Source organism: Sinohyriopsis cumingii, chromosome 5 (assembly GCF_028554795.1).
Source record: "Sinohyriopsis cumingii isolate HCF-2022 chromosome 5, ASM2855479v2, whole genome shotgun sequence".
In the NCBI taxonomy this organism is placed as follows: Eukaryota; Metazoa; Mollusca; class Bivalvia; order Unionida; family Unionidae; genus Sinohyriopsis; species Sinohyriopsis cumingii.
Genome location: NC_142965.1, coordinates 152,860,479 through 152,887,532, shown reverse-complemented (window position 1 = coordinate 152,887,532; position 27,054 = coordinate 152,860,479). Strand labels below are relative to the sequence as shown.

The 27,054-nt window shown below is 34.6% G+C and overlaps 1 long non-coding RNA gene across 3 annotated transcripts; it reads right to left on the bottom strand.

The window, feature by feature from the left end:
- Window positions 1-11,959: 11,959 nt before the first annotated feature.
- Window positions 11,960-26,706, bottom strand: LOC149800486 (uncharacterized). 3 transcript variants are annotated; one of them, XR_016420969.1, is made up of 3 exons: window positions 26,545-26,706; window positions 25,239-25,362; window positions 11,960-12,075 (listed from the first exon to the last, which is right to left on the bottom strand). It is a non-coding gene; the product is annotated as an uncharacterized LOC149800486 (long non-coding RNA). The 3 variants fall into 3 exon arrangements; XR_016420968.1 differs by lacking the exon at window positions 11,960-12,075 and adding an exon at window positions 20,630-21,870; XR_016420970.1 differs by lacking the exons at window positions 11,960-12,075; window positions 26,545-26,706 and adding exons at window positions 20,630-21,870; window positions 25,737-25,827.
- Between the last annotated feature and the right edge of the window lie 348 nt (window positions 26,707-27,054).

Sequence of the window (27,054 nt, the reverse complement as noted above, 5' to 3'; positions counted from 1 at the left end):
TGCGGACAGGTTCAACTTAGCCTTTGGCAAAGCACTGAACAGAGCCAAAAAAAGTGTGAAGATTGAGTACCATAAAGTGACTCATCGTCTCGTGATCAAATTTCAAGATACGGACACATTGTCCCTCAGGTTCAATGGTAGTATGTTTGAAATTTTGGGTGGACATGCAGAAATGGTCGCAAACAATATGAGCCCCAAGATCAAAAGTAATATGGATTTTTACAGAGCTTTTGGAAACCCGATAGAACTGAACCAAGGACTTAATTTGATCTTTGTATATTCCGATGTGGTGGAGTACAACGTGGTAGGACACACCTCTGTTCCGTTACTGCGTGTCACTCCTTTCAAAGTGGATAGTACCACAAACAATGACCAGGAAGGTGCAAACACCTATCACGTACACCGTGAATTTGTACATCCTCACTATATGCCCGCCAGTAAGTCATATTTAGACACTGTCAACATTGCTATAAAAGGATATCTGGGACAACATATTCCATTCTCCAAAGGGAAAGTTACAGTGAAACTCCATTTTCGAAAACGGTTCTCTAACGAATTGTAAATCAAGACAGCGAAGAGGGACATTTTCACCCTATAAAATCCGGCCAGATGCGTGTGGAATTTCAGTTTGCAGAAAATCTACGCGCAGATAATACGGTGAATGTCATCCTGTATGCTGAATTGGACAATACGATATAAACCAACAGTTTGAGAGAAGTCATTCTAGACTATTAGAAGTCATGGAAGACTTTTATCAATGTTTGTATAGTAGGGATTCTTTGGACATGGAATGTGAAGATCCTGAGGAAGGAGAACCCCAAGACAAAGACGAAGAAGTCATCATGATGAAGTCTAGATGGCCAGAACAAGAATCACATTTGGTTTCCTGTTATGCTATAGTCTTGACAGAAAAAAAAATAAGGAATTGATCAAGAAAGATTGCTATGGATGTCATAACGATCATCCCAGTGAAATTCAACACGATAAATGCCTGATGCTGAGTCAAGAAGAAAAAATTGGACGAATATCTGGACGAAGCTTGGAGTCTCATCTCGGAAGAAGACGTGTTACAACAGTGGTATAAAGGCTTGCGTGAACATTATTGTCCTCCATTAACAACTCAAGAGATCCATCGCATCGAAGCTCTGTTGGATCAGAGTTGGGAGACAAGGCGAAGAAACGGTTACTTGTCAGACATTTTCAAGCAAAAAAGTCAGGATCGAATTGATCACTTATCATTACCTGTGAAGAAGAAAAAAGAAACAAAAAATGGATACCTGAGAACTTTATTACCTTTTGAACCACAGTTTGTACACTGCTTCTTGGAATCCTGTCGTCTGTGCTAAAGATGAACTCCCTCATTGCACACCTCAAAACCATCAAGCTTACGTGATCAACACGGACGACAGTCATCTCCCAGGAACCCACTGGGTAGCCGTCTACTTTCCTCAAGAATGATGTGTGGAATATTTTGATTCCTATGGACTGCCCCCTTTGGAAGACGATATCATTGACTTTATTAGAAGAAATACTCAGACCATCCGATTCAATAATGTGAAATAACAAGGCACATATTCCTTGGTGTGTGGACAATATTGTGTGTATTTTCTGCATCATCGCAGCCAGGGTTATTCCTTAGAACATTTAGTGACTCATTTTGATCCTCGTTCTTCTTCGAGAAACGATGTGAAAGTAGACCGATGGTTTTGTGACCATTATGCTTATCTTTTGTCTCAAGCTAGGAAACGTAGTGTCCATCAATGGCCTTATGATTTCCAACAGTGGAAATCACAATTTCATACACAACGTTGTCAGCCCTGTTTAAAGTAGAGTGTGAATTGAAAAAAATGTTTGGTATTTGAAAAAAATGTTTGATGTTATAGTGTTGGATTATTGTTAAAAAAATGTTAGAGTTGTTTGTTAGTATGAATAAAAGAATGTTGTGTTTTGAAGAAAAAAATGCCTTTGTGGTTTGTTTGGCTATAGGAATGTTGATTCATACTCTTTGACTTCTCTCTATCCCTCCCATAACACTATTTGAACGTTCCGGCTAGAAAACCGTGTAGTAATGTTTCCTTCACGTCCGCGTTTTGACTTTAAGAACTGGGGGAAGTTTCCAGTCTGCCCATCCATTGTTAACTCATCCTCCTACGAAGATGTGCTCCAAACTAGCTAGGCTAAACGAACCCTACGTGAATTTGCATAGGGTCAGACACAGTCTGATACCGAAGCCAGAAGAGATAGAATGTGTGAGAATGCTAAAAGTCACTGAAGACCTGAAGGAAGAGCTCTTCAAGGAGCAATTCAAGAAGGAGAAAGAAGAATGGATGGAGAAGTACCGACTTCATAAACAGCAGAGAGAGCAGCAACAGCAGCAGCATGAACCTGACAGAGGCTTTGTCAACAGTTGTATCGACACCAAAGAGTTCTTCTTCTCTTTTCCGAAGAAGCAGACCTTATCCTGTGAGAAAGCCTGTCGTCAGAGGAGGTCGCCATCTTATAACCTAAGCGACCGCCATAGCTTCAAGTTCAAAAAAAAAAAATTCAGGGCTACCCCATACTCTCGAAAAGAAATAACATTCCATTGCCTATGATATGTTAGTCAGTTAGAAAAAAAAATACAGAAGAGTCTATCAGCACATGATTTCCTTATCTTGGTTAGAAAGTGTGACTCTAAGTCCTTCGTTTCCGTCGCTTACCAAAATTTTAAAAATAGTAATGTTCTGTAAAAAAGTGAGTGAGTGTTTCTTTTAGGTTTGTGCGGTTTTTTTTGATGGTGATAATATTGATAATGTAAGTTCGGGTACAACGAAATTAAAAGAATTAGGCCCAGAACTCGGTGTGGAGGGAAGAAATATACGCAACAGCAGTAGCGGGAGCAAGAAATGCAGACCTAGCTAGTTAGCACTCCACCCACCTCGAGAACACAAATAACATCTAGTCAACATCCGACTATACCTAACAAACAACCTGCTCCGGAAAGAGTGGTGGCAAAAACAAAGGGCCAATTATGTTAGACAAACGGTAAGGCAAACTCAAATGTAATTATCGGAGGCACTACGTTCTTTTCTGGGGCCCCGAGTGGCCAAGTGGTCTAAAGCGCTCTCCGTTACGGATCACTGTCATCTCACCTTTGTCTGCGTGGGTTTGAGTCTCGGATTCGGCTAACGTGGGTATGTGAGAAAGCTTGCCAGTAGCTTCTCGTGGGTCGGTGGTTCTTTCCGGGTTTTTCCCGGGTTCTTCCTCCACCATTAATACTGGCCTCCATATATAGCCTATCGAGTGCTGTAAAATGGCGTTAAACCCTACAACAACAACAACGTTCTTTTCTCACTCCGATACTACAGGCAATCTCAGCTGAAAGAACAACCACAGCAACAATAACAGCGACAGACACCATAACAGCGGATTTGAAACTATCTACCTCAACAAAAGAATTAGTATCAGAACCGGAAGAGGAAATTGAGGCGGTTGCGGAGGAGGAGGGGGACGCTGACCCTCGTTGAGAAGTACACCGAAATGGGACTAGATCAAGCATTGTATGACGTCAACAAAGCAGGGTAGTTTATTAGAGCTATACAATACGTTGCCTACAAATCTCTAGACACCTTTAAACCAAGACCTTCTCAATGGGGATTAGGGTCAGAGTTCTTCCCCAATTCTACAGACAAACCTACACTGGATACCCCCTCAGTCAACTGGCAGAAGCCGCTGCTTACATTGCCGCCCATCATGGCTACGCATTTCCTGATATCAAGACTCATGAGACTAGGAGTGCGGGAAAGAACGTGAAAGCAAAAGAGAGACGTGTTCCCTTCTAACAGAAAAAACAGCCTTTTTTAGGGCTCCAAAAGATTGCTTTTTATTAACTAAGGAACCATATTTGGCTTGGTATCCCTCCTTGACTAAACTATTCTCGAAACAAACTTGACCCATTGGAACACCGCAACAAACTTAACTTTTTAAACCTAACAGTGACCAAACTGGTATATGTCTCTTAGACATAATAATTTAAATAAGATCAGTATGGCTATTTTTATGTACACTAAGTACTAATATTAGATAGATATGTTAGGAAGTAGGAAATTTAACAGACTCGTTAGATTTGAACTAATTGCACAAGTGGTTAACACATTATTGATACTTTTTACTGTCCATTAGCAAAAACGGGACTTGATTTGAAATAAGTACGGGCTAGCGTTTTGTTGAGTACTTAACACCCATGGCTGTCTTTTTGAGCACCTTTTTCCTCCTTCACCACGCTCGGACAGAAAAATGAGTGTGTGGTGAGACTATTCCCACTCATGTTTAAAGCCTTTCAGTCAGGTTGTTAAGGACTAGTTAGTCCTACACCTGAGTGGCTAAATTTAAATGTAGTCTGTGAGTACATAAAAGCCTGGGGGATGAGGCTCTCTTTCCTTCCCCAGGAGTAATTAAAAATCACGCGGTGCGTTATTAAGCCAGTGATATATGCTCCATTAGAGCGAAAATCACTTTAATTCAAGTAAGCAAGCAAGCAAGTTCGGGTACCGTCTCTAGCACTCTTGATGACACCAACTGTCTGGGTTATTTTCTTTCTTGCAAGCCCCTATGTTCCACTTCTGTTTGTGATAATAACTTGTGATACTTCACATTTTCTAAAGTGGAAATATTTACAAGCCGTACAAAATACAAAACTTATATGACTTTGGCTTTTGACACTTGCACCGACTCTGCACTTTATAAGTGTCACGAGAAAATTGTATATCCAAATTTTACCATTTTCAAAAACACACACACACTTGCAGCTGGACCAGAAATATGTACATCTTGTTTTGTGGATAAGTCACAGACAAGTCCAAGTCCATAGGTGGTTATGAACGTTAGGAATATCCCCTCATTTTTTCAGAAATATCAAAGCTTGTATGTGCATTTTCCCTTTTCCACTCTATATTAGTGCTTAGATTTGTTCCAAAAAAAAAAAGAAAAAAAGAAACGAAATAATTTAAAAAAAACAAAAAAACAACTGAATTTTGAATTCAGGTTTCTCTCTGTTTATAATTATTTTTCAAGTTGATGGTGCATGACAGAGTACATTCGCCTACCTTTCCAAAGTGAGAGCCATTTCTTCACATGTCATTGCCTTTGTTAAATTCGGTTTCATTGGTTAGTTATTGTTAATCTTTAATTTTTTCATGCATTTCTTTTTGATAGAAGATTTAAGGCTTTCTAGAGTTGTAACGGTATTTATGTTGTTTAGTCTGTTGATGAAATTATCTATAGCAAAGTGCTTAAGATTTTTTCAGGTTTTTTATTATTTCAAGCCCTACAAAAGGAGACCAAGTTTGTCTTCAAAGAGGATTGAAGCTCTAAATTACACGGGCGTGAAGGAAAACATCGTTGTGTTCATTATAATCATGCTTGCCGTATCTCTTTGTGTTTTAGAGGTCATATTTCTTCTTAAGTAAATAGACGCATCAATAGACAGACAGATTGGGTCATCATCCTTGAGTTTCACTGTACTTTCGGTTCTTTACTTCATACAAACCCCAAATTTATTAGTTAAAAAAAACAAAAAAAAAAAAAAAACAAAAAAACAAACAAACAAAAAAAAAACGATAACATGCCCCTCAGTACTGTAACACGTCTGTTCTGACTCTACCGATGTGAGTGTGCGTGTTTATGTTAAAATGTTTAAGTGAGATATTAAAAAATGGTCAGCTTGAAAACGCGAACCAATACTGTGACGCTCAGTATTTTGATGTGGTAAGAAGAAATGGTACAACACACACAAAGAGGGTTTGTAAGTTCACATTTCAGTCTGTCTGCACTGTAATGGTAACAACGCAAGAACATAGGGATTATTATGCCACAGTCCTAGAACAAAACAATGCATCACCCGTTGTAAGCCATCTCATTGGCTATACTTATTTTCTTACCTCGTTCACTTCGAATTGACTTGAGTAGCTATTCACACAGTGACGAGAATGGCCATGCTTTACTGGGTCTATCCTATAGGCGATTTATATTAAAAAAATATTTAAAAAAATTAAACTAATGCACGAACAATTGTTCCATGGGCGATCCCATGGAAATTGTGTCCGTCTTATTACAAAATATATCAACATTTAATTAAACCGTGCAGATCGCTAGAACAAACCTCTGATCATATACATTTTGAAAAGTGTTGTGTGACACAGATCGCCATTGTCGCTTGGTGTCTGCTTTCTTCTTCGAAAAGAGATCGTTTCGTCTTGACTATAAAAATTTAATTTGACTAAGTTTTACGCACTACTTGAACTCATACATTTCACATTGTAGGTGAAAGCCGTCGTTCTCAGTTTTCTGGAAGTTCGTTTTTGCGTTTCTCAGATGTGATATTATTTTTTATGGACCGAACGAAATTTCTTTTGGCGTGAATCAGGACTCGTGCTTTTGTTGCATAAATGGAGAGCATTGATGAAAGCTCAGTTATGTCATCTTCGACATCGCTGACACGGATCTGAGCTAACACTTCAGGTTTTGTGTGAGGGGATACGTTACATCATTGCCTTTTACTTCCTCAATGAAATCGTTTCATCTTATTGCAAAATTACATTTGACTAGGTTTCATACGCAGCAGGTCCCTGTATATAAGGAGAGTGTCTTAGCGTCAGAGTATTCATCCCACTCTCAAACGATCAAGAAGATGGAAGAGTCAGCACAGATCGAACTGCTGGTCAAATATTTGCTAAAAGTCATACGAAAGCATAATTCACAGGCGAAAGTGGCAACAAAACTTACTCTTTTGGTCGTTGATTTGATGAGAGTCATACGAAAGTGTGTAAGTGCTAATGAAGTTTGCTATATCTGCAAAGGTAAATGGGTATTTGTCTCCAAAATACCTGCTTCGTCTAAGAAAGAGAGACAAAAGTCAAGATACCTAATATCGTTGTCAGGAGAAAGGACACTGGAATTCAGAGTGCCCTACGAGAAAAGAGAAGAAACAAAAACGAGACGAAACAGAGAAGAGGGATTCAGAAGAAGAAGAAATTGAAGATGATGAAGAACTTGCGCCAGTAAAGACATGGAAATGGAAAAATTGACAATGTGAGCCGATGCGTTGGCCCTGATGTGAAATTTCATACTACCTTCTAAAAGAGAATAGACCAGAAAGAAAACGTAAGTGTCTCTTGGTCTTGACATTGTATAATAAGGATGGCGTGTTTTGGTTTTTACTCACACTTTATGAAATTGTGCTCTTTCACCTCTCTCTATCCCTCTGGATCATGTTTTAGTTAGAATTGAAATGGAAGGATGTTTTCCTTCACGCACGCTCTTTAGGCATGCAGGTCCGTAAACAATAGTCAGTCTATTCATCCATCATTTTGTGTCTTGATGTTTCCTAAAGCACACACTGATGCCATAAAATAACGGGTTAAATGGATTTTGTAGTGTTGGGAGTGGGGGTGGGGTGGGGTGTAGGTGTTTGGCAGAGTTGGTCATTGCAGGTGAGGGCTTAGGTGCTTTCAAAAAACTTTTTCTTCTTCACTCTGTGTTGATGGAATATAATGGGTTATTTTCTTCACTCTCTGTTGATAGTATATATATATAAAGGGTTATTTGTTCCCTCCGTGTGGATAGTGTATAATGGTTTTCTTGCGTGTGTGTGTGTGTGTGTGTGTGTGTGTGTGTGTGTTAGCGTAAGTTGTGTAGATCGTATATTTGGTTGTTTTTTTGTTTTTTTCTTCCTCCCGAGTGTGGATAGTATATTTGGGGTTTGTTTTTTCCTCTTCCCTCTGTGTGTGTGTGTGTGAGTGTGTCTGCGCGCGTATGTTGTGTGTGTGTGTGTGTGTGTATTGGTCTCTGTTTGTCCCTATAAAACTCACTTTATCCCTATCAGATACACTCTACCTACCTACCTACAGTAGAGCGTATTCAGGTCAGCCACTTGCAACACTGTTGCCATTTATCCGCTAGTGTTCAGTACAGTGACGTCACTGACGCTGGAAATTTTGAGACTATAAATATCGACTTGGGGATTTCCACATTGTGCAGCTATACATATATACTAGAATTCATAAACAGGAACGTCACTCAAGCTGAGGCTATAAAAAGATAGTGGGATTTTCCAAAGGAAAAACCCACAAGTTGGAGCTATAAATAGATAGTGGGATTTCATAGGAATTTCAGCTGATTATAGATACATAGGTATTTATCCACGATCGTCACAGAAGTTGATATTGTAAGTAGTTACTAATTTTATCCATTTTAGTCTAAACCATTGTAACTTAATTTTGGGGGATATGTTTATTTTCCTTTAAATTGTGGGACAATTTCGTCATTTTAACGTTACTTTTAGTCACATCCATTTTGTCGTTGAGCATTTCCTTGATTATAGCTATTTATAGCATCATTACAATTATGCAAATTTTTGAACACCCCAGCAAGATTTCAGGTCTTGGTAACGCTTTATATATAAATCCAACGCTTGTACTAGTGTTTGTATGTTTCTGTCTCTGTTGTGTTTGACCCTCTAGCATCATTGTCCCTAGATAGTCCCACCATGTTCAATTCCCCTTGACGCTATACAGATCCACCATGTTCAATTTCCATATGTTAAATTCCCTTGAGGCTATATCCCCCAGGGGTTTCCGTAATGTTAAATTTCTCGTTGTCCCTAGACAGACCCACGATCTATTCCCCATGTTAAATTTCCCATTGTCCCTAGACAAGCCCAAACTCTATTCCCCCATGTTAAATTCCCCTTGTACGTAGAGTGACCCACGATTTTTCGCCATGTTCAATTCCCCTTGTACGTAGAGTGGCCCACGATTTTTCGCCATGTTAAATTTCCATTGTACGTAGAGTGGCCCAGGGGTCCCTGTAATGCTAATTCCCATTGTACGTAGGGTGGCCCCATTCACTACTAACATATATACATACGCACACACACATACACCTACCTACCTACCTACCTACCTACATACATGCATACATACATATATACGTCGATACTTACGTACATACATGCATGCATGCATGCATGCATGCATACATACATACATACATACATGCATACATACATACATGAACGTTGATCTTTGCATGTGTGTGCATTTATTGTTGGCAACGGTTCTGCTTCTTTGTATCTACATGCAACGTAAAAGACAGTTAGCGCGTACTTGTATGTTATTTTACGTATTTGGTATGTGGTAGAAATAATATATCAGCTTGATGAACTTCATTAGGAACTCCGACATCAAAATATGCAAAGTGAATTTGTTTAGGTAGCGGTAGCTACATTTCCCACATTGTCTGTCGCGATAACCATTTTTTAGCAGTAACACGTTTAAGTTTTGCTGCTTCAGCGAGTTTACTAATCGCAGCGTTACCTTTCCAGTATCATCTTGGGGAATAATAAATAGATTCCATTACAATTAATTACCAGCACCTAGCGTAATTTACCTTTCATCGCGGATCTTGCTAACCAATTAGCCAGTGATTCCTCGAAAGATTTGTTCGTGATGGAATTTAGCGCGTGAATTAATTTTACATCTCCGATATGCCTATGCTTCAGATCCTTTACTCGATAAGCTAAATCATGAGCATAACACGCTTTATCAATAGCATTTATCGGATACTCACCTGGTTTTTGGTTGATCTTCTTTGTGAAGTCTGATAGCAAGTATGATTCCGGGACCACCGTAATTATATCCTGGAAGATGTTTTTCTCCTGGGCATTTTTGTCAATTTTGCTGCAATATTACCTCCTCGTTTTTTATTTTAAAACCCGACTGCACTGATTTGTACCGCATCGTTCACACTAACCCGTAACCGCGGATCTGTTATTTTTTGTTGTAATGGTTGTTAGATCACCTGTTGGGGTACGTGTCCTGCATTTCACACACTAAAAATCCATATATTTGCTAAATTGTTCTCCTCTCACTACACACCTCATTTCCCATGCCATAGACATGCACAATGTTTGACCTCTCAGGACACACATAATTTCTTATGCCATAGATATGCTACATTTTCCTCATGACATTCAAATTACTCTTGTTTACTGGAACAAGTTCTGGACCTGGAACACGTTTACTCGTATCAACTCGTAGAACAGCAAACTTCAAAACCCTGACTTGGGTTTTTTGTAGTACATTGTTTACACAATTCTTCGTACCGGCTGACGGGACAGCCCTGTTTTGGGTTTTATCACTGACTATGTTTTACATATCTGTATTATTGAATCTCAATTAATAAAACAACTACTGTCATGTAAATAATTTATTAATTTTAGAAAGTGATACTGCCTCGACTGATCTCACCATCTTTAGTTGGCACTATGCGCAATACTACAGCCAAACTTGGATATGCTCCTATGTGATAAATCCGGTGTGGATGTTTAACTTGTCTTCATTCATTTGTTGTTGCTTTTTTAATATGGATAATGGCAGATTTCATCTTTTTCGGAATGCATCAGATGTATGGACTTCACAGTCAGTAAAACAAGTACATGCATAACGATGACAGTCCTCATCATTATGTTCCGTTGCTTCCAGAAAGAGAGTCCATCCAGGCACGATTCGTTACTTAGACGGTTTTTAAAAGATTTCTAGAGATATGTTCCATCCGGTAAACGTCTATAGTGTACACCTCAAGCAAAATGTGCGCTGCACATAACATACATTACGTTTTGAAAATGTCTTCACTGACGTATAACCTCTCTTGAAGGATGGTTTTCATCATCATCATCATATACTCATATCCAGATCATATAAGAATTAACAGCGTCAATAAATAAATAGATAAATAGATAAATAAATAAATAAATAAAATAAATAAATAAATAAATAAATAAATAAATAAATAAAAATCATAAAAGTATGACCAAAAAGATAACAAATTAAACGTCAGACTTTTCCTTCCAAATGTTCATGATTCTTTCTGGATAGAAGTTATCGCCTGTACCAGTTTGATCGGTACCACGTTGTCTTAGATATGTTGAGTTCAAATATAAACACACACACACACACACACACACATATATATATATATATATATATATATATATATATATATATATATATATATATATATATATATATATATATATATATATATATATATATATATATATATATATATATATATATATATATATATATATATATATATATATATATATATATATATATATTATTTTTATCGTATTATTTACATATCTATTCTTATATTTTTGAAAAGCAAGATCCGCATTAGAATGTAACTGTTTCAGGACAAATCAATGTGACGTTTAACGCTCACTAATAATTACAAAGTTTGAAAACTGAAAGATTTTTTGCTGAATCATGCAACAAATGCGAGAAATGAGTGAATTTATTATGATTAAATCTATTAATTTTTCAACAATACATTATTTGTGTTATTTGCCGTCTCTCGATTATTAAAATAATTAGATAGATGGAGCAATGTATGGCTCATTCAATATATGGTATATTTTATACTTTACTTGGTGATGTATAGAGAGTCTTAAGTACTGATGCAATTTTCTTCCTTATAATATCCGAGTATTATTTAGTACCATTATGTCATACATAAGCGTGACATGTACTTGCATGTTAGAGCGTGCAAAGTGTTAAATCCGCTCTGCTCCATAATATATAGAAATACGATAGTAGTACGATCTATAAAGGAGGTATTTACATTTGCTTAGATAGATAGTTATACCCTATCTCTCTAAACTGCGCACAAGAAAAACAAGGATAAAACAAAATGCTCCAGATTCGATTTTCAATATTCAGACTTAATTTACTATTTTATAAACCATTCATGTCCTTATTATGACCTCGCATCTTATCATCTAACTTTATTTCTTGACATTCGTTACAATACTTTAGAAGACTTATTTATATAAGATACACTACAAACAGTCATCAAATGAGATATTATATCTGTATTTATATGTAGCATGCCTATACATTGTAAATGGGACAAAATACATGGATTGGTCTTAAAAGAATTATCGTTCTCTTTCTCCTTCGTCTCGATCTTAATTCGTCTTCTTCTTCAACTTCTTATTTCTCATGCGTCCCATGCAGCATCATGGACTGCTATCTGGGTTGTAACAAAACATTAATTATATTAAAATATAATACTTAGTAGAAAAAATATGAAATTCGATGTACGTTAAATTACAATATCAATAGAAACTGCCTGATATAAATAACACTAATATATTTTTTTTTACTGCAAGACGACATTTTACCTTTTCTCTTTCGTGCTCTCAACGAGTAATTATTTTTAGCAGAAATATTGTCTAAAGAAGTTTTGTTATCCACGTCACCGTTTAAAATTTATATGTAATTTGTGTGTATACCTTGAAAGCCAGCATAATAACCAATATAAATTTCGTCGACTTGTGAAAAGTGACTATAATTTCTGTTTAGAATGTACAGTTCTTTAGTTCGTATGTTTGTTTGTTTTTCTTGGGGTTAGGAAACCCCCACCTAACAATTTTAAGGTATCAGAATATGTGTTTAATGTTATGGTATAAAACGATTTAAGATAGACATGAATTACCAAATCTTTCAAGCTATTACTTTTACACAAATTGGCAGGACCCGGATGTGTGCGCACTATTGACTAGGAAACAGTAACGCTTCCGGTGCTCGCGAGACTGTATATAAATATCCTGCATAACAGAGAAAGAATGAAATCAACGTACGTTTCTCCCCAGAATGCAACAAGCTGGTATGAGGTGTCAGCAGATTTATGCACTTCAAGTGGCGATTTTTAAACTAGCCGTTTTAGTAATGGTTCACTGTTGTGTGAATGACGTCACAGTATAGCCAATCTGGATACATTGCTTTTAATATATATGCACTGAAATGTGTGTGTGTCTGTGTGTGTGTGTGTGTGTGTGTGTGTGTGTGTGTGTGTGTGTGCGTGTGTGTGTGTGTGTGTGTGTGTGTGTGTGTGTGTGTGTCCATGCGAATTATTAGTTCAAGAAGCTTAAAAGGGGCATGACATAACATTTATACGTATAAGAGCGCAAACAAACTGAACAAACATTACGAGCATTTTCATTTGACTCAATATTAACCTAACGTGATTATTTTCTTTAATGAATATGACTTATTAAACGTTGTATAATTTACTATCAACGTGTCACGTGGCATAACTATGCATTTAAATGTAATATCTGCTAATTTATGTGTAGTTGTTCTAATATGTAACTAGTGTTATGGTCCTTGGAATGGAAAATGTATTATTTCATATGAAACAAATACAACCGCTTTAATATATATCCATTTCTAACAGTTATTGCCTTATATGCTGTGTAATTTCTAACAGTTATTACCTGATATGCTATGTAATTTGTATCATTTATTACTTTATGTGCTATTTTGTAAAACGTATTTATGTGCTATATGCAGGTTGTAAAATGTATATTTTTATACAATACAGTTTGTTAAAGACATAATTTTATATGCTCTATATATATATTTAAAAGTATCGCTTTATATAATATGCAGTTTATTAAAAGCATACCTTTGTCTCTTTTTAGAGTTTCATTAATATGTAACAGGTTGTATGTTTTCATTTACAACATATTTTATTGCACTGAATACTTGTTTATATGGAATAAGTATATTTTTAAATTAGCATGCATGTTATATCTTGCATATATTTGCATTATAAATCATTCAGATTGTTAAATTGAATTGCGGGACATAACAATTACGTCGCTCAGTTGCTAAACTCCTATATTACATTTTAGAACTTGTTATTCTTTTTATGTATGAATGTTTATCAATTAACAAAACACCTATCATAACATTTAAATGAATATCAGAATACGTATTGTGGTTGTCGTATGAATATATACAGTTGAACAGTTACGTTTAAAGGAATTAACTGAAAATGTTCTTAGTGGTTAAACGATTACGTATTTTAATAGTTTAATCAATCATATCACTTAAATGAATTCAATCGATAGATATAATAACAGTTAAATCAAAATGTATTATAACAGTTAAATGAATACACGAATATGTGTTATGTTAGTCAAGTGACTACGTATTATTATACGAATGAAATATTTCGTATTTGTAACAATTACATTATTGAAACTATTACGCATTAATGTTAAATGAAAAAATGTGTGTGTCTGTGTGTGTGTGTGAGAGCCTGTGTGTGTGTGTGTGTGTTTTGTAACTCATGTTACATGGTTTTATATATTTTTTAAAATTTTGATTTATGGCTGTAATGTGTACGAAATATACTTATTTCGTTTTGACGACGTGGCCTGAATCTTTTAAGATCATACTATGGCATGTGTTCTATAATTAGATGCTTGTGATGACAATTATTAATAATATTCTTAAACAAAATAAGACTTAAATGTCGCTTATGGTTTAATTTCTCAGTCGCTAAAGGTCTTAGCACGTTTCTAGAATAATTCTTTAACTTCCCACTGGTTGGACCAGGTCACATGAATAATTCAAGTGGAAAACAAAATGAGTAGTATATTATATCATTTTGATTATTTTGCGTAGAACAGTCGCAATTTATGGTGTTTATAATGATATAATTAAACAGTCAAATTCATTCCGCTGTTTGCAGTCAGGCACACATAGTGTGTTCCTGTTGTAAGTTTTCAGACGTGTTTTATGTTGTACTTATATATTTTTCGAGAGGAAACACATTTTTATTGTTCGGTGGTAATAGAAAGTTCTTATTATTTGAGCTGTAATGCTATTCTCGAACTGTTATCAATTATTTGAAGGAACTCTGGACAACGTCATAGTAACAAAGTCACGAGTATCGACGTACCGGTATTGTTATAAAGTACAAAAGTCTTAACCACTTCAGTCACTGCTGCGTACCTTTAGACCACTCAGGTCGTCGATAATGCGAAGTTGTTTTCCTTCTAGTTATTTTGTATTGCTGATTCCATTTGTATGTATCTTAATTTACTAATTGACGTTTAATACGTGTTGCGTAGAGGCAAAGCTGTAGGCATAAACTGCGTTATGGCTGAGGGCTGAAGTTTAAGCTAGGCTGATTAAAATAGTTTTAGATTCATAATAATGAACCGCGTTTGCTCACCTATCTCTCATCCGTTTTTTGGCCTTCCAATCGTTTCAGCATGTGTAACTTGGATTGTGTGCCATTTACGCTTATTTCTAAATAACACGTTATTTGGTGATCCATGTTTAATGGAGGTGTTTGACTGACCACACACCTTTGACATCAATGAGTCTGAATTATATTACACAAAGTAAAGACACTTTGAAAGACATTTTGATCTAAGCAGGCCAAGGTAATTTGATCTAAGCATAGCATGGTAGTTTGATCTAAGCATAGCATGGTAGTTTGATCTAAGCATAACAAGGTAGTTTGATCTAAGCAGGTCAGACGTATCTTTTTAAATTTTGCATAAAGTTAATTGGATCCATGAAGAAATTTTGTATGGCAGTTAACCTTTTATTATACAGTAATGTGGTGGCTCAAGAGTTTTCAGTTTTATTTTATTTCTTATTTGTTCATGTATTTATTTGTCTTGTGTGCACAAAAATAAGTTTCAAATATATTTACTATCTGTGTCATCTATTACATTTACAATATAGTTTTATTATAAATCATTTGGATTGATAACGTTTATATTTTAAATTCCTTAATTCAGTGGCTGGCTATTACTATAGTAAAGAACATGTGTACTTCGCTTTAGGAATCGCATTCATAAACCAACGCCGATTGTTAAGGTCAAGTGAACTACTATTTAGATCAAATACCACACGTATTAATTCGATTGTAGGTCAAATAAACATCACGTGAAAATAGGGGTTCATTTGGACTGCAGAGCTTATACGCGCTCTGTGATTGTTGTTTGGTTCATTGGCATTAGAAGGTCAAACCACTGACTTTGATTTATTTTGAAATAATACGATTTCATTGTTCCATAGTCTTTTAGTGAATCAGATTCTGTCGATTTTGCGTATATAGAAATTATGTAATGATAATATAAGCAGTACGTATTCCATTTTATAGTTTAGGCCAGTTTTGTAGGTGTCATTGTCAAGAAATAGAGAGTTATTTATACTATTTCTGTATTGGATTAGTTGAGTGGACAATCTTTAATTGAAAAGTCAAAGCATAACGAGGATTATTCAATGATTTAAGCATTCAAATAGTTATGTTGGATTATGTGAAACATCCAAGGACGTATGTGACATTCTGTAATCGAGAAGAAATATTGATTTATTTATAATATTTGTTTGTTGGATTAGCGGAGTGAAAAATCTTTAATTGAAAAAGAGCACCTGTTGGATTAGGTGATTTTATAGAAGGACTTGAATATTTATATAATTATATTGGACTATGTGAAACTTTCAAGGACAGCGGTGATATTCTAGTTTGACTAGAAACAATTGGATTTAAAATTGTGGTTTTTCAGTTGTGTTAGCAAGTTAGCAGATGCACGAATAAGATCTTTCATTCGGATTACCTTTGGAAAGTTTTCCGATTAGGGAGAAAATGATAGGACAATTTAGAAGATTCTAGGAATTCGTACAGTGTAAAGTTATTTTTAATTTTTTCACTTTTTTGTTTTGTATATTTTTAAAATAAATTTCTATTTTAGAAAACTAAATGTTTGTTAGGTTTATTCAAGGACTAAAGTGATATTCTAGCTTGACTAGAAACAACTGGATTTAAAATTGTGTTTTTTTTAGTTGTGTTAGCATGTTAGAACATAAACGCTTTATAACTTTCATTCGGTATACCTTTGAAATGTTTTCGGATTAGGGAGAAATTGATCAGACAATTTAGAATATTCTAGGAATCAGTACAGTGTAAAGTTAGTTTTAATTATTTCACTTTGTTTTATTGTAGATTGTTTAAAATAAAGTTATGTTTTTGAAAATGGAAAGCTTATTGGGTTTACCTTATCTTGTGTACTAAGTTTAAACGCCTTGACGTAATACATGGACAAGAAGGAGATTCCTTTGCATGCTAATGTATGTTAATATTGATACTTACAGAAACCAAAACGGCCATTTGAGGAACATTTTTCAGCTATATATATGTAGCTTTAGACAATCTTATGCACAGCTCACTGTGTTTATTTTCGAGGATCATTTACTGATTCTTGGTGTGCACGCTTGGGGAAATGGTTTGTTTTTGTATAATTTGAACACCAATGTCATCCCTAATATTGACCTACGAGGCGTTATTATCCATTCATATAACAAATCAATTTCTTAAATGACGCTATCCATTCGTTTAACGATTCAATTGCTTAAACGTCGTTAAGTTGTCATTTAACGATTCTTTAGACGTCATTTTTCATTTTTATTCTGATTGCATCATTATGGGTTTTCTTTTATGTAAACAGTTCCTTTATAATGTTCAAACAGCGCTGATTTTGTTTTTGTAGACAATCTGTACTAAAGACAAACTAGATGATGTTCTTAAAGCCTAGTTTAAAATATTATTGTAGCAAATAAGGAGCCTAAAAACAACTCACTACCCAGTGAATCAAGCATCGTCAACAATTGATTGAGGCTGGCTTGATTTCAATCTTGTCCCTATTTCCAGGGACCTGAAGACAACACTCTTTCTGAACGAAAGAGTCATAAAGCACGCTAATAAGTTTCCCATACTAAAAGCATAACTATCATGCATTATTGAAACCACGCAAATTTATTAATGCGGACTGCTCCTTCACTAATCAAAACATCCAAACTTCTTGTCTGCATTAACTTTCCATATTCCGTGAATCAAAACGTTTTGTCCGCAGTCACTTTCCAAACTCCATTAATCAAAACGTTATATCTAAAAAACTCTCCATACTCTATGAGTCAAATGTTTTGGCTAAGCACACACTCCATATTCGATGAATCAAACGTTTTGTTTGAAGACAGTCTTCATACTCCATGTAATTAAACGTTTTGTCTGATGGGAGTTACATACTCCATGTTACAAATATTTTGTCTGATGGCATTCTTCATACTCGATGAACATTTAATGGATCTAATGACTGGGCTAATTGGGTTCTTTTCAAAATTCGCCAAAATTATCATAGAATATGCGTTGTATAAAAGGAATGAACACATTATCTCAACACATGTGTATGTCTGTGAGTCTCTGGGGCTATTTGTGTGTGTCCGTGATTATACGTGTGCACGTCTGTTGGCATTTGTGTATGTGTATGTGGATCTTTCTATGTGTGTAAGTGGGTCTATATTTGTGTGTATGTGGGTTTTGTGTGTGTATATATGTGTGTGTGTATCTATGTGTGTGTGTATGTGGGTCTATGTCTTGATGTGTATGTGGGTCCATGTATGTTTGTGTCTGTAGTTACATGGGTGGGTGTCTGTGGGTCTATGTGTGTGGCTGTGGGCCTATGTTCGTGCGTGTCTGTGGACATATGTGTTTTTGTCTGTTGTACTATGTATGTGTGTATATGAATATATGTATGTGTCTCTAGGCGTATGTGCATATATGTGTGTATGTGGTTTTATGTGTGTGTCTTTTGTTATATTTGTTTTTTATGCTGGTCTATGCTTGTGTGCCTGTTGGATTAAGTGTGTGTGTCAATAGTTATATGCGTATGTGAGTATATGTGTGTGTATGTGGGACTATGTGTATGTGAGTCTGTGGATCTAGGTGTATGTGAGTATATGGATGTATGTGTGTGTCTGTGGATCTATATTTGTGTATACGTCGGTCTATTTGTGTTTATGTTGGTCTATGTGTGTGTCTTTGGGTTTATATGCGTGAGTCAGTGGGTCTGTTAGTGTTTGTATGTGATCTATGTGTGTGTATGTGGGTCTAAGTGTATGTGTTTGTCTTGGGTCTAAGTTTGTGTATGTAAGTCTATGTGTGTATGTGGGTCAATGTGTTTGTCTGCGAGTCTTTGTGTGTGTTTGTCTTTGGGTATATGTGTGTTTGCGTGGATGTGGGTTTAAGAGTGGTTGTATGTGTCTATGGGATATTGTGTGTGTGTTTGTGGGTCAATGCATGGATCTCTTTGGGTCTATTTATGTTTATCTGTGGCTCAGTGCCTGAGTGTATGTACGTCAATGTGTGCGTGTGTATGTGAGCCTAACTGTGTGTGTCTGTGGGTGAATGTGTGTGTGTTTGTGGGTCTATTTATGTGTGTGTGTGTGTCTGTGGGTCATTGTGTGTCTATCTGTGTGTTTATGTATGGGTATGTGTGCTAAAGTTTGTGTGTATATGGGTCTGTGTGTATGCAGGTATATGTGTGTGTATGTATGTGGGTATATTTGTCTTTTCTGTTAGATTTTAAAAAATCTATATATTTCACTCGTGTGACACTTCTTATTCAATTTGACACATTTAATTATTAATTTCTTTGTTGAAATATATTAATGAACAAATCTCATTCCTATGTGGTTGTTGTATTCACTCCAGTCTGATATATAAGTTCCTGATAGTATAGAAGAAATTTGCTTGAAACGAGTGAATAACGGATATGATTCATCGAGTGGATGACAAACTCAGTATTATCACGAGTGGCTGTGGAGAGTGGAGAGCTTTAAATTGTACTTCTTTTTCCCAGTATAATGTTGCAATAGCGACAGGCATAAAACAAATAATATTTGCATCATTGTACATAGAAGAACTACATGTCAAGCTAACGAAATAGTTACATCTAAGGTATAAAATGTGATAGAAGATTAATGTACAAACCTAAAATGGGTACAAGTGTCTTTAATATAATTCGAAAAAAAATAATCAGATTTTTGGTTCGAGTATAGAGCAATACAAATGATAAGAACGTGTCAAGTAAACCGAATACAAAAGACAATTACTTTTCTTATTTCCAGAGACGCAATGGACACTTAATTCCATTAATAACGATACATTGTAAGAGGTCCAGTACAAGGTCATCTGCTGTTTGCGGGATCGTACTTATTATTAGCTCCACCTAAAATACACTGTAACTTAGATTAATGCAAATAATTAAATGTTTGGTTTAAATTTAAATTAATTAAATACGTGATTGGTTTAAATTTAAATGTAATTAAATACATGTCTGTTTAAATTTGAATTATTTAAATCCATGCTGAGTTTAAATTTCATTCAATTATATAAAATTTGGTTTAAATTTAAATGTAATGAAATACATGTTTGTTTAAAGGTAAATTTGTTAAATAAATCTTGGGTTTACATTAAAATTATTTAGATACATGTCTGGTTTAAATTTTAATGTAGTTAAAAACATGTCTGTTTAAATTTAAATGAATTAAATGCGCGTTTGGTTTAAATTTAAATGGATTAAATACATGTTGGGTTTAAATTTAAATTAATTAAATACATGTTTGGTTTAAATTTTAATGTAATTAAATACATGTTGGTTTTAAATTTAAATGAATTAAATACCTGTCCGTTTAAATTTAAATTAATTGACTACATGTTTGGCTTCAGTTTAAACCAGAATAATAATCTGGAGATGTTGCAGTTATTTTTTTTGCCCTCAATCGCATTCAGGACTTTCTACTCACGTGCCTAGTCAAAATGATTCATTTTTGGGCTTTATCACTGAAACATTCCCTTCAAACATTGGCTTGGCACAACGTTACCTTGGAAACAGAAAACAATAACGTGAAGGATCCAAGACGAAATATATGTTCTTTATTCACGAATGAAGAAAATAATTTTTAAGAAATAGTTTAAACAAAATATAAAAAAATGGTTTTTTTTAGAAAAAAATTCATATTGATGAATACACATTTTGGCGATATCTTTGATTTTGAGTATTCGAAAATATTTCCTCCAACCTTGATCCAAAAACATACATTTGCATATTTTCGGTTATGTATCCACTGGTTTAAATCTCTTCCCCACGGGATGGACAATGCTGGAGAGATCAAAAGAGTTCTCCAGCATGTCGTACGAGAGAAGTAATAGAAAATAATCCAAGGTGATTCAGAAGGTGGCATACCTGATTCACGACGCAAGGAAGTTGGTTCGAATCACCCTAATGAATCAAGCCAAGTTGTTTACCGTGGAGTGCCGTTTAGCAAAGCACTTCAATCCATATTTTAGCAACTAAATAACCCCACTGCTTTCAGTGCACTAAGACACCGAAATCCCAATCCTTCCTGACTTATAATCACTTCCAATCCCCATCTCTCAATCCCAAAGATATGCATCGGTAGTATTGAGATGTAATACCAAATTTTAAAACACCTCCATCGCTCTATGGTTTTAAATTTCTGTCCTCAGTGGTATTCAAGAAATAGACATGTATGCGGAAAACACACAAATGAACGAACCTAAGAACAAACCGCACGGCGAACACATGTAGAAAAAAGACACAACCTTAATGATTATAAGAAGAAAAATCATATCTCTACCAGAACTAAGGATATAACAAAGTCCTGAACATTGGATGTCCCTCGTTTCGATTCATTTTTAAGTGTCAGAGAATGATTAAAGTAAATAAATACTTATAAACATAATGATGTACCTAAACTATAATTAGGAAAGAAACGATTTAATTTAAATAAGTATTTTTTCATATAATATGGGTTTAAGAAATGAGTAAAGATGTAATAAATATTTAAAGGATGCTAAACCTCACAACATAATACGTCAAAATAAAAAAGCATTTGCCGCTCATTGCATTACTGCTAGACAACGAGATTGTGATTATAGATAACACTAAAATGTTGGCACGATTCATTTACAAATGAAACAAAATGCTTATGGTCTTGCTTCTAATTAATACAAGGTTTTCCTTATTTACTGTCTGGCTTTTGTTTCAACATACTGGGCACACGTCATTTGCTTCACAGTCTGTATTCATGTAGAATGGATTCTGACTAAACCGACACTTTGCTCTGGTTTCAAACAATATATTACAGTAGTAGCAGTCTGCAATGCAAGGAATAAAAGACAGGTGTTCCATCAAACGGTCTAAATAAGATAAACCTTGAATTTATAACTCTAATAATTTGAGTCGTTGTTAATGTACAGTTGACTGCTGTTTAGATAAAGGTCGACATTATGTTAACGATTTAAACTCAAACGCAGTAAGTATGCTGAAGATATATAATAGCTAAGTTACAACAGTTACTAAGTAATATATTGATTCAAGTATATCACCTAGACTAATATCTTCAATGACAAAAATCTGAATAAACTCATCACGATGATGATTTAGCAATACAGCCCATTGCTAACCAAAAGGCTATGCCGGATAGGGTCAATTAAATATAACTTGTTGTTTGTTTTTTTAAAGACAATATATAGAGAGAAATATTTCACAAATGTAATTTAAACATTACATTGTGTCAAGTAACAAACCCACGAGTAATGATACGCACAGCTTCCACTTCATGAACAATATATATTCCTGAATCTAATTTAAGATAAAGTATGCAAAACTCTTTTGTTACAGATGTGAAGGTTGCAAAACTCATGTATTCCTTTATTACAGATGTGAATGTTGCAAAGCTCGTGGATTCTTTTATTACACAAGTAAAGGTTGCAAAACTCAAGTATTATTTTATTACAGATGTGAATTTTGCAAAACTCGTGTATTTTTTATTACAGATGTAAAGGTTGCAAAACTCATATATACTTTTATTAGAGATGTGAAAGCTCCAAAACTCATATATTCTTTTATTACAGGTGTGAAGGTTGCAAAACTCGTGTATACTTTTATTACTGATGTGAAGGCTGTGAAACTAATTTCCATTAAATGTTCGCATTATGTCGGTGTCGATTTAGTTAACACTATAACCAAGCAAACCGTATTACTGTATATAATCGTTCCTCAGATTGTATAATTATTTACACTGACACGCTTACTGGGAGTATAGGTACGGCAAACATTACTGGAATGGGTAGAGCATCAATTTGTGGTCTTATCTGACAGCATTCCGTCGTATCTGACAGTGCTCAGTCGTATCTGACAGCGTTCCGCTGTATCTGACAGTGTTCAGTCGTAACTGACAGCATTCAGCTGTATCTAAGAGTGTTCAGTCGTATCTAACAGCCTTCGTACAATAACATCTTAAACTAAAGGGTATAATAAGTGTTATGATTTGTGTTTTTATTTTCTTATTTTTTCATTCAAATCTGAGTTATGTAGCCTTGAGAATCATTGATCTCGCTCGGTCACAGACGCTAAAACCAAACTATTGTGGTAATTATATTTCAGTTTGCATGCCTTATTTCACCAATGTTTACAAACTAAGGGAAGGGTTTCATCACTTTCAATAAGCACAGACGCCAACCGGATGACCATACGAAAAATCTGATTGCCGAGCCGAAAGCAAATGGTTGTCTCAACAAACAAATATTTTAATATAATTCACATTTGAGAAAACCTATATATTTAAAATTTTAAAATGTTCCGCAAACGTTCACGCGCATTATATGGCAGCATTGTAAACGTTTTGATCTGTCATTTCATACAGAGAGTCTAAGAACTGCCGACAAAGAATTTGTATAATATTGCTAATTACCTTTTAGCATTATATTCATTCGGGAGACTTACCTTTACAAAATGTTGTTTGCCATAGAATTTATGATGTATTTTGACAAAAGGTGTCACTTACCATATAAAATAAAAAGTTACATTAAGTTTACTCAATGATAAATTGAATCGTGTTTATTCATGTGTGGAAATATTTTAAATAAGCTAATATTTAACATCGTCGTGTTATGGTTTGAGTTTGTATCACATTCCAACTTCGAAACTTTCCCCTACCGACAACGTAGGCACATTTAATGTGTTTAATGTTCGTAAGGTGTAGACAGAAAGAAAGAAATATATATATATATATATGTGTGTGTGTGTGTGTGTGTGTGTGTGTGTGTGTGTGTGTGTGTGTGTGTATACAGATAGAGAGAGAGAGAAAGAGACACGGATAAGAAGAAGAAGAAGGAAAAACGAAGAAGAAGAAGACGAAAGAGAACACGAAAAATCAATTAAATATAGAAAATACATATTATCTAAAGGAATACATATTTCCTAAGTATACAATGAAGGTAGTTCTAGATGTAATATGGCCACTGTGGCGGTTCCGCATTTAAATTGTTCTCACACTGATTTACTATCCTATTATTAAACATTAAGTTAAAGCTCTGTAGGGTTACCATAAGAACTCAACAATAACCTAACATGGCATGAAATTAGTCCATTACATTTAGTTTGCAGTATCGATATATGAGAGCTTGCATGCAATGCATTTGTACCTAACATTATTCATAAAGGCAATACTGCGCTATTTAAATTTTGTATGATTTTACCAAAGTATTAATACTTTTATGTAACATCTGTCTGACTATCCTGCAGCAAAAAAAGAATTAGTCAACACTGGCCATAAATATACTATAACATCACCGAGCATAAGTAGACTAAACCAACATGCAAAGCAAATATACTAAACCATCTTATATGTTGTCACACGTTTGTATGATGCTAATATACTAAATCATTCTTACATATTGTCACACGTTTTTATGATACCTATAGACTAAATCATTCATACATATTGTCACACGTTTGTATGATACTAATAGACTAAACCATTATTACATATTGTCACTTGTTTTTATGATACTAATAGACTAAATCATTCTTACAATATTTTCTCACGTTTGTATGAGGCTATTGGAGCAAAGAAATAAATGAAGGATGTTATTATCATTTGATTAATATGCAACAACGTGTGCATGCTTTACATACGAACATACGTGCATTTAAAGCAATGTCGACTATACTTTAAAAAGACGGATGCTTTACATTGCTGACTATCATCCAGCAAAACATGAATAAGTGAACACTCGCCATAAATAGACTATGTCATCACCGAGCATAAGTAAACTAACTCATCATCCAACACAAATAGACTAAATCATCATCCAACACTAATAGACTAAATCATTCTTACATATTGTCTCAAGTTTGCATGGTATTATTGGAGCAAAGAAAGAAGTGAAGGATGGTATTATCATTTGATTAATATGCAACAACGTTTTCATGCTTCACATACGAACATACGTGCATTTAAAGCAATGTCGACTATACTCTAAAAAGACAGACACTTTACATTTTTTGATGATTAAACGTTTAGTGCTTTGCGTTTCTTTTTGACGCAAACATTTCCACCCTAAAAGTTAATCAAAATGTTTTCACCTAATCCAAAGAAATGATAACTGTTTAAAAGAATAAGATTCCAAATAATAACAAAATAATAACAAATAATAAAAAATATAGAATTAAGGCTTACCTCCGACGCTGATCACAGAGATTGCATGTTTTTGGACACAATCGTACTGCTTGAGCTCTGTTATTATCACATAAACCAAATATAGCCCAGGTTACACAGGTATCGTTCACGTCTATACAACCACCTAAAAGTATAGATAATTGACTCATGATTTTTCAGCTCCATGGAAATAGGTTAAAAAAATAAATAAAAATGATTACAAAAGAGCAAACAAAAACTAAACATGGACGAGAAGACACGAGCTATTAACGTATAAGCATGTTCAATTTATAGTTCTCAAAGAGGTAATGCTTTATATAATACCAAATCTTAGATGTCGCCACCCATGTCATAATAGGTAGACATACACACATACACACATACACACCCATGTCATGATAGGTACAGAACCACAAACACACCCATCCCAATATAAAAACAGATAATCATACACAATCATGCCCAATACAAGCACAGATACTCATTCACACACATGACCAAACACAAAAATACACTTACACATTTGCAACAGTCACTCTTAGCCGTGCCACCTATGTCCAAATACACATATATAGACCCTTATGCAAATAATAAGAAAAAACTAACACACTTGTAACAATCACACTTAGCCGTCGCAACGCATATCCAAACACACACATAGGTATGCAAACGCCCTCTTGCCTAAACACAGAGAAACATTAACACACTTGTAAATAGAGAATTAACTGCCTTTTCCCATGCGTCACACAACCTGTTATCGCTGTGCAGATTTTTACATCCGCCTGTTGTGGAATCAAATTTAGAACACGTTAAGCAAGAAATAAACGCACACAGAATACAATGGATAACTAGAAATTATATCAATCAGCTACATTGTTCTTATGGCATAGGAAAATGCAATCAATTCAATGACTTATAAATCTAATTTAAATTCATATTCAATATTAGCATATATTCAAGACATTCAAACGAATAAAATACATGTTTCAGTTATGTCGCTACGCCCCACACACAAAAATGTTAAGCGTGAGCATTGAGTCAACGACCAATAGTGTCTTGGTTAAGTATATAGCGGAAACAAAGTAATTTATATATACTTTTAATTGAAAAGATGTTGACTTTTTAAGGATATACATGTAACTGTATGCTACAAAACAAATCATCTCTTTTTATTTGAACAGATAATGTCAGTATATAATGGATGTCGCTTTTATCTAAATACCAATCAAACTATCTACCCATCTTTCTATATCTCTATCTAACAACGTATATCTTTATCTACTTCTGCCTATTTTGGATTTTGAAAATATTGAAATATAATATTCACCAATTGATTTTTGTGTTGTTAGTTTGGTGGTCGGACAGGGTATCGATTCTGTACCGGAACATCTGTCGCATGACCTTGCACAATTCTGAATCATCCATGTATTCGAATTACACTGTCCGGCCTTCGCCCAAATGTCACATAGTTTGTTGTCCTTATACTTGTTTGTACAAACAGCTGTAAATAAACAAATGAGAGTGACCATTTCTTGTGATGATATTTGTCTAGTATTTTGTTTTTAAAGTTATTCCGTCTCATATATATATATATATATATATATATATATATATATATATATATATATATATATATATATATATATATATATATATATATATAATTTTAATTACTTGCACGTACTAACATTCAGGTATTTTGAACTATGAATGCTATCACCACATCACAATAAACAGTTTATGTATGAAATATGTATCATTTTTAAGTATATTTTGTTTTCTGGTTACAAATCTGTTTTTTGTCTTCAATTTATTTCATGCATCTGTCTTACAACCT